Genomic DNA, 12,266 nt, shown 5'->3' with positions numbered 1-12,266 from the left:
AATAGCTCTTCGCTGATTAAAGTATTCAGTTAAAAACTGTTGCAAAGATTTAAGGCAAATAACACTAATGATTTCACAGTTACAGTTGGAGTATTAATTCTCCTGGTTGTTAGTTACTAGACATACGAACAGCAAACTCTACGACAGTCCCCAATCTGTAGCAGTATTGCAATTGATTAAGGGGCGAAGTCAGAATTCCTATTCCTGAATGAAACCCCAACTTGAAATGGCAGACATGCATTGGTAAGAATCATGCCTGTACATTTGTCCATTCCCGTCACCATCCATCCCATGTCTATTAAAGTGAATTAAGCACAGGAAGCTGACATATACGGATCCAAATCTCAGCATAAAAAGGCAAGAAATATAATACACTATAGTACTGTAACCTATAATTATTATAAAAATACAATTTAACACATCATTCTGGGCCATTTTCCAAGTCACTTGTTAGCAACACACACATCAAAAGTTTTAAGAAGGTAAACAGATTTAAGAGCTTGACTTTTAATGATAAAGCTTCCACAAATTACACAGAGGATAGATGATACATGATTTATTTCCAGATACTTAATCCAAGTTTGGAATGAATAGCTTTAATATAAAGCACTTGCTCTATACTTCATTTAAATTCTCTCATCTGTTTATATTCATTCTGCCATAACACCAGTTCCATTAAGCCACTCCCACCCCCAAATTGTGTGGATTTAAAAAGATTAAACATTTATTTTCCATTTATCCTTCTCCTCCAATTTATCCCTTCAATTGCAGCCATCACCCTCCAGCTCTTTTCCCAATTGGTCACTTATCATGTAACCTAGAAAATATTTTTAAACTATTAAATTTAGTGGGCATAATATTAATGCACATGCATTTTCTAGTAAAGTTGGAAATCAGGAGAAGAATCCAAGACAACATCAAGGATTAAATCTAAAATCCAGAAAATCTATATCACCCACTCAATTTTTGAATATCGTAACAAGCTGAGTCTACATTCTATTCAAGCCAAGTCACCGATTAGTCATAATTCACAGGGCAACAGCAACTAAGATATCTGATAGCGATATGGTGAAAGTAATTAAATCACAAATGAAAGTGAACAACACCGAACCCTTGCCAAGAAATGGTAATAAGATAAAACAAAGTAACCTCAAACCATAGAACTGGTGGCTCAAAATATTCAGTTACCAGTGCTCCCTGTATTGCATAAAGTAATAAGATGCAACATGCGGCATAAAGGCATGATTGACCTGGAAGCTCTTCAACCTAATCCAAAGCTGCCTTGTTTCATTCATGTGTCGCATATTGACATTGGGAGTTTGTGCAAATGCAATCTGACGTGGCAGTTCAAAGATTGGTCTGGTGGATTTACAATGGTGGTCCATTTGAGGCATCTTTGAGCTACCCAACAACCTCTGGGTCTAGGAAGTTTAAATTGTTAAATTAAAACCTTTAAATGCTGAAACTGAAGAGGTTCTAATGCAGTAAGTTTAACTCTTCAATGAGGACCTCTGCACCAATCATGTGACACCAAACTATGAACAGTTGAACAAAATCAGAACTGTTCCAACTTCCAAGTACAGTCTTTGCAAATTACAGAATGTAACGTAGAGAAGCAATAAAAAGTGCTCAGCCACAGCCAACAGCTGCCTCTAAATTCTGGAGATGATGGCATCACAAAAAGTTTCAAACAAACATGAGATGGCAGTGATGATTTTTTTTTTTTAAATGGGAATTTGAATTCAGCCCTAAAAATCTGGAAATTAGGAAAAAAAATTAATACAAGTATTGATGAAGCCATTGGGATAGTGAAAAAGAACTCAACTGCTTTGCTAATGTTCTGTAGTCAGTCTAGCCTATGCAACTCTCAAATTAACACTATTGAATTTTAATTCCTTCTGCAATTGCCTAGAAAGCAGCACTGTTGCATTTAAACACTACCAGTGGTGGGTTACCACTATTTTCACAGGATAACTAGGGTTAGACGAAAACTATTATTCCAACAATGAAGTACAAAAGGAATGTCTAAATCAAATGTGCTGGGCTACTTTGTAATATGCTGGAAATCAGGTACAGTTCGGTCCATGAACCAGGCAAAACTTGACCGACTCCGGCAATTATCATCCCAATTATTGGGAGTTACTATCTGCCAACAAAATCTATTTGCATAAGTAGAGGACTACTTCAACACAAAATAAAAAGGAAATTCAGGAGAGAAGAATTTTGAAACACTCCACTATCTTTCAGGGTTCAGATCTTAGTGACAGTCAATCAGAGCAATTTAGCTAAGTTAAAGGCATTGAAATCCATATATCTGTCAGAGCAGATAGCTATAAATTTCATAATAAAAAAGTGCAGAGGGAGCTCATCTTAGCAAGTTCTCAATGTTAGCATAAGTAGAGTGTTAAGGTGGAAAAATTAGGATTTAAGAGGAAGACAATAGCAAAAACCTGACAATGGAATAAGATGCAAATGAGCAAAGGAAGTCAGGAAGAGCAAAATATGTGGAGATGGACATATATACTCAGACTGTGTGTAAAAGTTAATCCCCAAATTTCAATGGACACTTTGACTCAACTCATTGCTACACTTGGTGTTCAGAGTAACACAGCAGAGACCAGGATTTGAAGCAGGAGATTTAGGATTTTTCTGCATTAGTGTGAGATCAGAGTGGAGTTTTCCCAATGAGATATTGGTGAACTTTAGTAAAAGTTTAACTTATAATTGATATGACAGAGGGAAGATAGAACAAACTGAAGAGTTTGTTTGGAGTGTGTGAACTACGAGCATATTAAAGAAATGGAACCATGTTCACCGACTGTCATCAAAGTCTCAGGTAAAAAGGAATTATTAAAATTTACCTTTTAAGCTTCCTTCTTGCTCCAATCCACTTTCTTGCGAGTTTGAGCCTCAGAAAGAGACTGAAAACCCAACACAGTACTCCTTCTGCTGAGTGTCCTCCTTCTGCTGGTGTGAGAGTCACAAGTGTTGGTAGTTGAACATAAACCCGCAAAACACATGTAAAAGTTAATCCTTTAAATTTTTTATCTTTAAAAAAAGTCTTTGAAATTCAACTTTTACACCGGTCCATACGAAGAGTTTAAACATTAGTTAGCTACCAATATGCTATGGCTACCTGAAGCATCCAGATTCTACTGCTGTTTTGACATTTGGCAACTGGAACAGCTCATCAGAATGTATCTCAAAACAAGTTAATAGCTTGACTTTTTTAACAAATGGATTATTCATCCAGAGGATAGCATTAGCCATAAACAATTTTCAGGAACACTTCCCAAATACGTTAAAACTTTCAGAATGTACAGAGCATAACTTGCATTTAAACTGAATGATTACCTTCATAAAAAGGAATGGGAATATGAGAAAGTGAAATGTTTATTTATCTTTCATGGGTTGTGACTGGCATTTGATGCCCATTTCCAACTGCACACCCATACACATATCTATAAAGTGCTTCGGGGCTTTAATTGTACGAGTGCACTGACAAAGAGATACAGTTTGAGAAGATTTTTGAAAATCTTGCCGTTCAGAAAGAAAATTCCATTGATGTTTAATGGCAGCCTCAACAAAAACACAAATTAGAAGGTCAGAGGGTGCAAACTGGTACATAAAACGATCAGGGTGTCGCAATTTGTGTAGGCATTTGAAAGAATGACAGAACAAAACCTGCTACCCATTAAGACAGTGCTAGAAAGTACCAGCATTTACAATACTGAACTTCCCAAACACCACTTTTAGTTCCTCATGAATAAAAAAGCACCATGGACACAGAAAATGAGAAATGAAAAACAGGATATGCGAGGAATACGCAACAGATCACAAGACCTGCTGAGTATTTTCAACATTTTCTGCCTTTCTTGTAATTCCCTATGCTCAATTGGAATATTCATTTTGATGGCTTTTACTATAATTTGTACCCCATTGAGAGGCAGGTTCTGCCACAATTATCATATATGAAACTGCCAAGTGTCATTATAGACTGTTTTCAGTGTTGGTGCCTGTTGCAAGCTGCAGCAGCCACCAGCCCACTGGAGGTGTCGCCACTTCCTCCTGCCGCAAGCTCATGACTGCTAGGTGTGACAGTCGATGTTTAGGACCTCATGTCATGCTTGAAAGCCAACCCTGAAGCTGAGCATTTGGCACCCTTTTGGTTGTCTGGAACTGGCTGTTTCAGGATACAGTAGGTGTTTGGATATGAGACCATCTACAACCCATGGATGAGACCAATCCGCCGAAGCCACCTCTATTTGATTAGCGCCAACACACTTGGCATCTCTGCATTTTGAGAGGACTACTGTATTTGTGATATTTGTCCTGCCAGGATATACCCAATGCGCCACGGACATCAAAGCTGGAAAATACTGTTTCTTTTCCTGTTTGCTGAAGTCATCCATGTCTCACAGTCATGCAGCAATGTGCTGAAAACAAGGGCCTGAGAAACCATCAGCTTGGTATCATCCAATATTTGTTTCATGAGTCAGCCCAAACTGATGGCGGACTTCCCTACATGTGTATTGAGATCTAATTCAAGAAACAGATTGACAGCAGGAATTTGCTAAACACTTCCAGTGGGACGTTATTGAGTATTAATAATCTTTCTTCGTGTCACAGTAACATTGCAATGAAGTTACAGTGAAAATCCCCTTGTCGCCATACTCCGCCGTCTGTTCGGGTGCACTGAGGGAGAATTCAGAATGTCGAATTCACCTAACAAGCACATCTTTCGGGACTTGTGGGAGGAAACCAGAGGAAATCCACGCAGACACAGAGAGAACGTGCGCACTCCGCACAGACAGTGAGCGACCCAAGCCGGTAATCAAACCTGGGACACTGGCGCTGCAAAGCAACAGTGCTAACCACTGCACTACTGTGCTGCCCCTCTTCCTAAATTTCCTTCCTCTCCCTACCCTAACTACCACCATTCCAGAATCCACTAATCTTTGTGTATCTAAACTCTTCACAAACCAGGGATGGAAGAGGTATAAATGCCTTCATTGATCTTTGTGCACATATGACATACATCTATGAAAAATCTCATTTTATTACCAAATTATTAAAAAAATAAAATTATGACATTAATAAATAGCAAACACATCTTTCCCAGCACAGACACTTGATGGTAAAATTTAGTCGAGTGCGCCCATAGGGTAAAAATGTCCTTGATATTCATTCAATCCTAGATATCCTCACGGTGTAAGAATCGACAGCTTCGCATTCAGAGCCTGCAGCTGGAATCGATTCCGCAGCTCGCCTGGACACAAAGACCTTTTTTGCTGCCACTGTTGGGAGAAAGCGGCTGGATCTTCTGTTATTGCTTGTTCTTAGGAAGGATTGATGGATTATACCAAATTTGTTTGATGACACTCCTTCCATAGAAAAAAAAGATCTGCTGCCCTATAATCACATGTTCCAAAGAAGCAATTACACAGAAGACGCAGCAAAAACAAACAGGGCGAATCGTGTTCCAAACATGTCAACAATCCGGCAGGTACATGGTGCACCTGCTGCGGGGTGGATTAACCTGGAGAGACACTGATCGGCAGTCAATCCGGGCTATCGATCGGATTCCCCGCAAGCCCCAGCCCGAGCCACCGCACGTCACAATGGGCTGCTCGCCCACCCAGCCAGCCAGCAAAGAGGCCGTTCAACGCGCGAGCCCGGCCGGTTCAAAATCACCAGCCGAGGGGAAAGACAGGGCGCGCGAGCCACCGCCCGACCGGCCCGGGCTCCCCGACCCCAGAATTCAGCTACGCAACCGTTTCCATAAGGCACCGGTGTACTCACCCGCTTTTTACCGACCCTCTTCACCAGGAATCGCGGCTCCGCTAAAACCTGCCTTTCTTTATTTTCTTTCTTTCTTTCTCTCGCTCTCTATTCTGGTCGCTCCACCTCCTTCGGTCGCACCGCCATTTTCACTCGGACCCAAACACTGGTCACGTGGACTAAACGCATAACGTCACCACAGAATTGTTACGGAGCAGGAGACCATTTGGCCCATCCTGTCGGGCGCTGCCTCTCCCAATGAGAAGTCTTACAACACCAGGTTAAAGTCCAACAGGTCTTCTTCCATCTCTCCCTTCATTTTCTCATAGCAGTCTAATTTCCTTTTGAAAGCTTCACTTGAACCTGCATCCACCACACTCTCTAGGCAGAGCATTTCAAGACCTTATCCCCCCTCCCTGTGTGAACAACATTTTTTTTTCTCCAGAGTTGCTTGGTCCACGAATTACTTTAACTCTGCGCCCTCTTGTTCTTGATCCTTTCATGAGTGGGAATACTTTTGCCCCATCTACTCTGTCCAGACCCTTATGATTTTGAATACCTCTATCTAATTACCTCTATCTAATCTTCCCTCAGCCTTCTCTCCTCCAAGGAAAATAGTCACAACTTCTCCAATCTATCAAGTCCCTCACCCCTGGAACCATTCTCATAAGTCCCGTCTGCACTCTCTCCAATGCCTTCAAATCTTTTCCGATGGCACCAAGAACTGAGCACAATATTGTAGCTGAGACTGACTAATGCCTTACGCAAAATCACCATTACCTCCTGACTCTTGTACTCCATGCCCCTCTATTAATAATGATGTGGAGATGCCGGCGTTGGACTGGGGTGAGCACAGTAAGAAGTCTTACAACACCAGGTTAAAGTCCAACAGGTTTGTTTCAAACACGAGCTTTCGGAGCACGGCTCCTTCTTCAGGTGAATGGAAAGGCTTGTTCCAGAAATGTTTATATAGACACAGTCAGAGATGCCCCGGAATGCGAGCACCTGCAGGCAATCAAATCATCGGACTTGCCGATCATGCGGACTCAACCGGGATCTGGGATTCATGTCGCATTACATTCGGCCCCCACCAACAAGCCTGGACTTGCAGAGGCCTACCGACTGAACTGGCTTGGGACAATTCACACCTCTTTAACCTGGAGTTACCTCTCTCTCTGCATCTTTGATGATTTGATTGCCTGCAGGTGCTCGCATTCCGGGGCATCTCTGACTGTGTCTATATAAACATTTCTGGAACAAGCCTTTCCATTCACCTGAAGAAGGAGCCGTGCTCCGAAAGCTCGTGTTTGAAACAAACCTGTTGGACTTTAACCTGGTGTTGTAAGACTTCTTACTGTGCTCTATTAATAAAGCATAGGCGAGAGCATGTTCTATTAACTATGCTTGCAACCTATCCTGCAATGATTTATGCATATATTCACCCAGGTGCCTCTGCTTTTGCATTTGGAGTCGTACCCTATTTTATACTATCTCTCCAAATTCTTTCTACCAAAATTAATCACTTCACATTTCTCTGCATGAAACTTCACCTGCCATCTGTCTAGCATTCCACCAATTTGTCTATGTCCTTTTGGAGGAAACTATCCTCACAATTCACAATGCTCTGAGTTTTGTACCATCCACAAACTTTGAAATTGTGTCCTGTACACCAAGGTCAAGGCCATTAATATAAATCAGGAAAAGCAAGGGTCCCAGCACTAATCCCTGGGGATTATCTTCCTCCAGCCTGAAAAACATCCATTAACCACTACTCTGTTTTCTGCCACTCCACGAATTCTGCATCCATGCTGTTACTGTCTGAGGCAGATTTACACTTTTGGGAGCCTCTCACTCTTTGCAGGGTCCCTACATCATGACCCGCCCCAACCCCTGGTGACATGGCAGCCTGCCCCAATAACAGCAAGCCACACCCCAAATTACATCATTGCCCTGACCCCACCCACCCTCATTCCACACAATGGAAGGCAGCGAAACCTAGAATCACTGCTTATTTGCTGTAGTGCTCTTCAACTAATGACAACAAATTGTAATCAAAGCCTACCTGTTGTCGGCAAAATGGTAGAGGTGGTAAATATTGTAATCGGTGTGTCTTTTTAAAAAAATATTTTTATTCTCCTTTTTCACATTTTCTCCAGAATTTACACCCACCAACAATAAACAATAATCAGCAACAAATATGTCAATTCCCATAACAATAACAACAATCCCATCCTCCCACCAACCCCCAAACATCAGCCCGCATGTTTACATAAACAAATAACAAAAGGGAATCTGGGATTACTCAGTCACCCATAATACACAGCCCCCCTCCCCCCCAACCCCACCCCCCCCAACTAATGTTCGATGTTATCCAGTTCTTGAAAGTGCATAACGAATAATGCCCATGACTTCTAGAACCCCTCAATCCTTCCCCTCAGTTCAAACTTAACCTTCTCAAGGGTCAAGTATTCCAACAGGTTCCCATGCCACGCCAGGGCACAGGATGGAGAAGCTGCTCTCCATCCCAGCAGGATCCGCCTTTGGGCGATCAACGAGACGAAGGCTACAACATCTGACTCCGCACCCATTTCGAACCCTGGCTGGTCCGACACCCCGAATATGGCCTCCCGGGGACCCGGGTCCAGTTTCACATGCACCACCTTGGAAATTACCCTAAAAACCTCCTTCCAGTACTCGTCTAGCTTTGGACAGGACCAAAACATATGAATGTGATTACCCCCCCCCCCCCCCGCAACGCTCACACACATCTTCTACTCCTTCAAAGAATTGGCTCATCCTCGCCCTCGTGAGGTGTGCTCTGTACACCACCTTCAGCTGTATCGGCCCCAAACTCGCACATGAGGTGGAGGCATTCACTCTCCGGAGCACCTCACACCAGACCTCCTCCTCTATAACCTCTCCCAAATCTTCCTCCCACTTTGCTCTGATCCCTTCCAGTGATGCCTTATCCTCTTCCAAAATAGCTCCATACACCACTGACACTACCCCCTTCTCATCAGCACCTCCTCCAGCAATGTGGAGGCCGGTTCCTCCAGGAAGCTCTGCATCTCCTTCCTGGCAAAATCTCGAACCTGCATGTATCTAACCATTTCTCCCTGCTCCAGCCCATACTTCACTTCCAGCTCCTTCAGCCCTGCAGACCGACCCCTAAGAAACAAATCTTTTAGCATCTTAATCCCCTTCTCTTCCCATTTCCGAAAACTTCCATCCCACCTCCCTGGCTCAAATCTGTGGTTCCCCCGAATCGGCATTTCCCTTGACCCTGCCCCCAACCCGAAGTGTTAGCGAAACTACCTCCAGATTTTCAATGAAGCTATTATTACCGGACTCCCTGAGTATTTCCCCGGAGCTATTGGCAGCGGCACTGTTGCTCGCGCCTTCAATCCCAACCCCCTGCACAAACTCTCCTACATTCTGACCCACTGGGAATCAACCCCTCTGACCCAGCCCGGGCATCTTCTCCACATTCGCCGCCCAGTAGTAGTACATCAGGTTCGGGAGACCCAAACCCCCTGCCTGCCTTCCCCTCTGTTGCAGCACCTTTCTAACTCTGGCCACCTTCCCTCCCCATATGAACGCGGTAATCCTTCCCTCAATCTCCCTGAAAAAAGCCTTTGGCAGGAAAATTGGTAGGCATTGAAAAATAAACAGAAATTTATCGCGGCAACACATTCATTTTAACCGCCTGCACCCAACCCGTCAGTGACAGAGGGAGACCATCCCAACTTGCCAGGTCGGCTTTCACTCTCCCCACCAAACTGGCGATATTGTCGCTGCGAAGTCTCCCCCACTCCCGGGCAACCTGCACCCCCAGATACCTAAAGTGAGTCCACTACGGAATGGCAGCCCCCCCCCCCTCCCCCCCCCCCCCCCCCCCTCTGCCCCCACCCCCGGCCGAGACACCACAAAATACTCACTCTTGGCAAGGTTCAGCTTGTACCCCAAGAAAGACCCAAATACTCGCAGTAGCTCCAATATTCCCCCTATCGACACACTTGGTTCCAACACATACAGCGGCAAGTCGTCGGCATACAAGGACACCCTATGCTCTATCCCCCCCCCCCCCCCCCCACACTATTCCTTTCCATGCTCCCGAACTTCTTAATGCGATGGCCAACGGCTCGATCACAAGTGCAAACAGCAGGGGGGACATAGGACATCCCTGCCTTGTCCCACGGTGGAGAGAAAAGTATCACGAGCTGATGTTGTTTGTGCGGACACTCGCCTTCGGCTCCTTATATAATAACTTTACCCAATTCACAAATCTTGGTCCAATCCCAAACCGCTCTAGAACTGCCATCAAGTACCCCCATTCTACCCGGTCAAACGCCTTCTCGGCATCCAATGCCACAACCACCTCTGTTTCCTTCCCTTCCGCCGGTGCCATAACTACGTTCAAAACCCTGCTCATGTTGGAAAAAAGCTGCCTCCCTCTCACGAACCCCGTCTGATCCTCGCCTATCACCTTCGGGAGGCACCTCTCCAGCCTACCCGCCAGTAACTTCGACAATTCTTTTGCGTCCACATTCAGAAGTGATATGGGCCTATACGACCCAAACTCCGTCAGATCCTTATCTTTTTTTAGCAACAGTGAAATCGATGCCTGCCCCAAGGTTTGTGGCAACACCCCCTTCCCTATCGCCTCTTCAAACATCCCCACGATCAGGGGTGCCAGCTTATCCTTGAATTTTTTATAATATTCCACCGGAAACCCATCCGGCCCTGCCACCTTCCCCGACTGCATCCTCCCAATCGCATCCTTTATCTCCTGCTCCACTATCGCTCCTTCTAATGTAGCCCTGCCCCCTCCCCTAGGATCGGGTACTCCAACCCATCTAGAAATTCCTGCATCTCACGGTCTCCCCCGGGTGGCTCTGACCTGTACAACCTCTCATAAAACTCCTCAAAAACCTTGTTAATCAGCTCTGGAGCCACCACCAACTTCTCTGCCCTATCCCTCACCTGGAGAATTTCCCTTGCCGCTGCTTCCCTCCGGAGCTGACCTACTAACATACTTATCTCCATGTTCATAAACTGCACCCCTTGCTCGCCGACTTCCTGGTAGATAGCCAGTCAAAGCTCGCCTGTAGTTCCTTCCTCTTTTCCAGCTTCGCTGGGTCCCCATCTTCTGCATAACTCCTATCTACCTCCAACATCTCATCTATTACCCTCGGCTGCTCCAACCTCTCCTCTTTGTCCACCCTGGCCTTAAACAAAATTACCTCACCCCTCACCACCGCCTTTAGAGCCTCCCAGACAACTGCCTTTGACACCTCACCCGTACAGTTGAAACCTACATATTTCTTAATGACCTTTTCAATTTTCTCACAGAATACTTGGTTCCCCAAAAACTCCACATCCAGTTTCCACCCCGGCCTCTGCGCTACCCCCTTCTCCAGGACCATATCCACCCAATGCGGAGCATGATCTGACACTGCAATTGCCAAGTATTCCGACCCCTTAACCCCAGCCAAAAAAGCCTTCCCCACCACGAAAAAGTCGATCCGCGAGTATACCCTATGGACTGCTGAGAAAAACGAGTACTCCCGTTCCCTTGGGTGCAGGAACCTCCAAGGGTCCACCCCTCCCATTTCCACCATTAGCCCAGCCAGCGCCTTCGCCCCCCCTGATGGGACCAGCGAGCGCGGCCGTGATCTGTCCAACCTTGGCTCCTGCACCAAGTTCCAGTTCCCCCCCACAATCAGTTCATGTGTGTCCAAGTCGGGGATGGCCCCGAACACCTTCTTTGCGAATCCCACATCATCCCAATTGGGACCGTTATACACTTAACAGCGCCACTAACCTCCCCTCCAGGGCCCCTGTCACAATCACATATCTACCCCCCTGATCTGCCACCATCTTCTCCACCTGGAACCGTACCCTTTTGCCGACCATTACCGCTACATCTCGAGCTCTTCCGTAAAATCCAGAGTGAAACACCTGACTAACCCAGCCCTTTTTAAGTCTCAACTGGTCCTTCACCCTCAAGTGAGTCTCCTGCAGCATTGCCACATCGGCTTTCAAACTTTTAAGATGCGCAAGCACCATTGACCTCTTGACTAGTCCTTCTAACCCTCTCACGTTCCACGTGACTATCCTAACTGGGGGTCTCTCACTCCCCCCCCCCCCCCCCCCCACCCATCTTATCCACCATCATCATACCACTAGGCCCTGCCCCATAAGCCTAACCCGCCTCTATCCATTATTAACATCGAACCCCTTCCCCCACTCCCAAGAACCTACATTTCCTCTTGAAAAAACATCTCCCAGCATCAATCCCTTCCCCTCCCCTCGCTCACTTCGTAGGCCCATTGAAACCTGCTAAACAGGCTCCAATGTCCGCAGTCCTCCTCTCACCTCACCTCCGTTCATTAGCCGACTTTAGTTAGCTAGCGCGGGTGGCTCGCCCCCCGCCAAGATATATTGTCCCCTCCCACCCATTCCCAGAGCAAGACAAAACAAAA

The 12,266-nt window shown here is 45.4% G+C and overlaps 1 protein-coding gene across 1 annotated transcript in view; it reads right to left on the bottom strand.

Moving 5' to 3' along the window:
- kidins220b (kinase D-interacting substrate 220b) overlaps window positions 1–5,976 on the bottom strand; it is a 241,804-nt gene extending 235,828 nt beyond the window's left edge. The window contains 2 exon segments of the mRNA XM_038800309.1: window positions 2,862–2,964; window positions 5,803–5,976. The gene's annotated coding sequence lies outside the window, so the exon portion shown is untranslated.
- Between the last annotated feature and the right edge of the window lie 6,290 nt (window positions 5,977–12,266).

Source organism: Scyliorhinus canicula, chromosome 6 (assembly GCF_902713615.1).
Source record: "Scyliorhinus canicula chromosome 6, sScyCan1.1, whole genome shotgun sequence".
Lineage (NCBI taxonomy): Eukaryota > Metazoa > Chordata > Chondrichthyes > Carcharhiniformes > Scyliorhinidae > Scyliorhinus > Scyliorhinus canicula.
The sequence above is the reverse complement of the archived record's forward strand: the minus strand, read 5'-3'. Positions and strand labels throughout refer to the sequence as shown.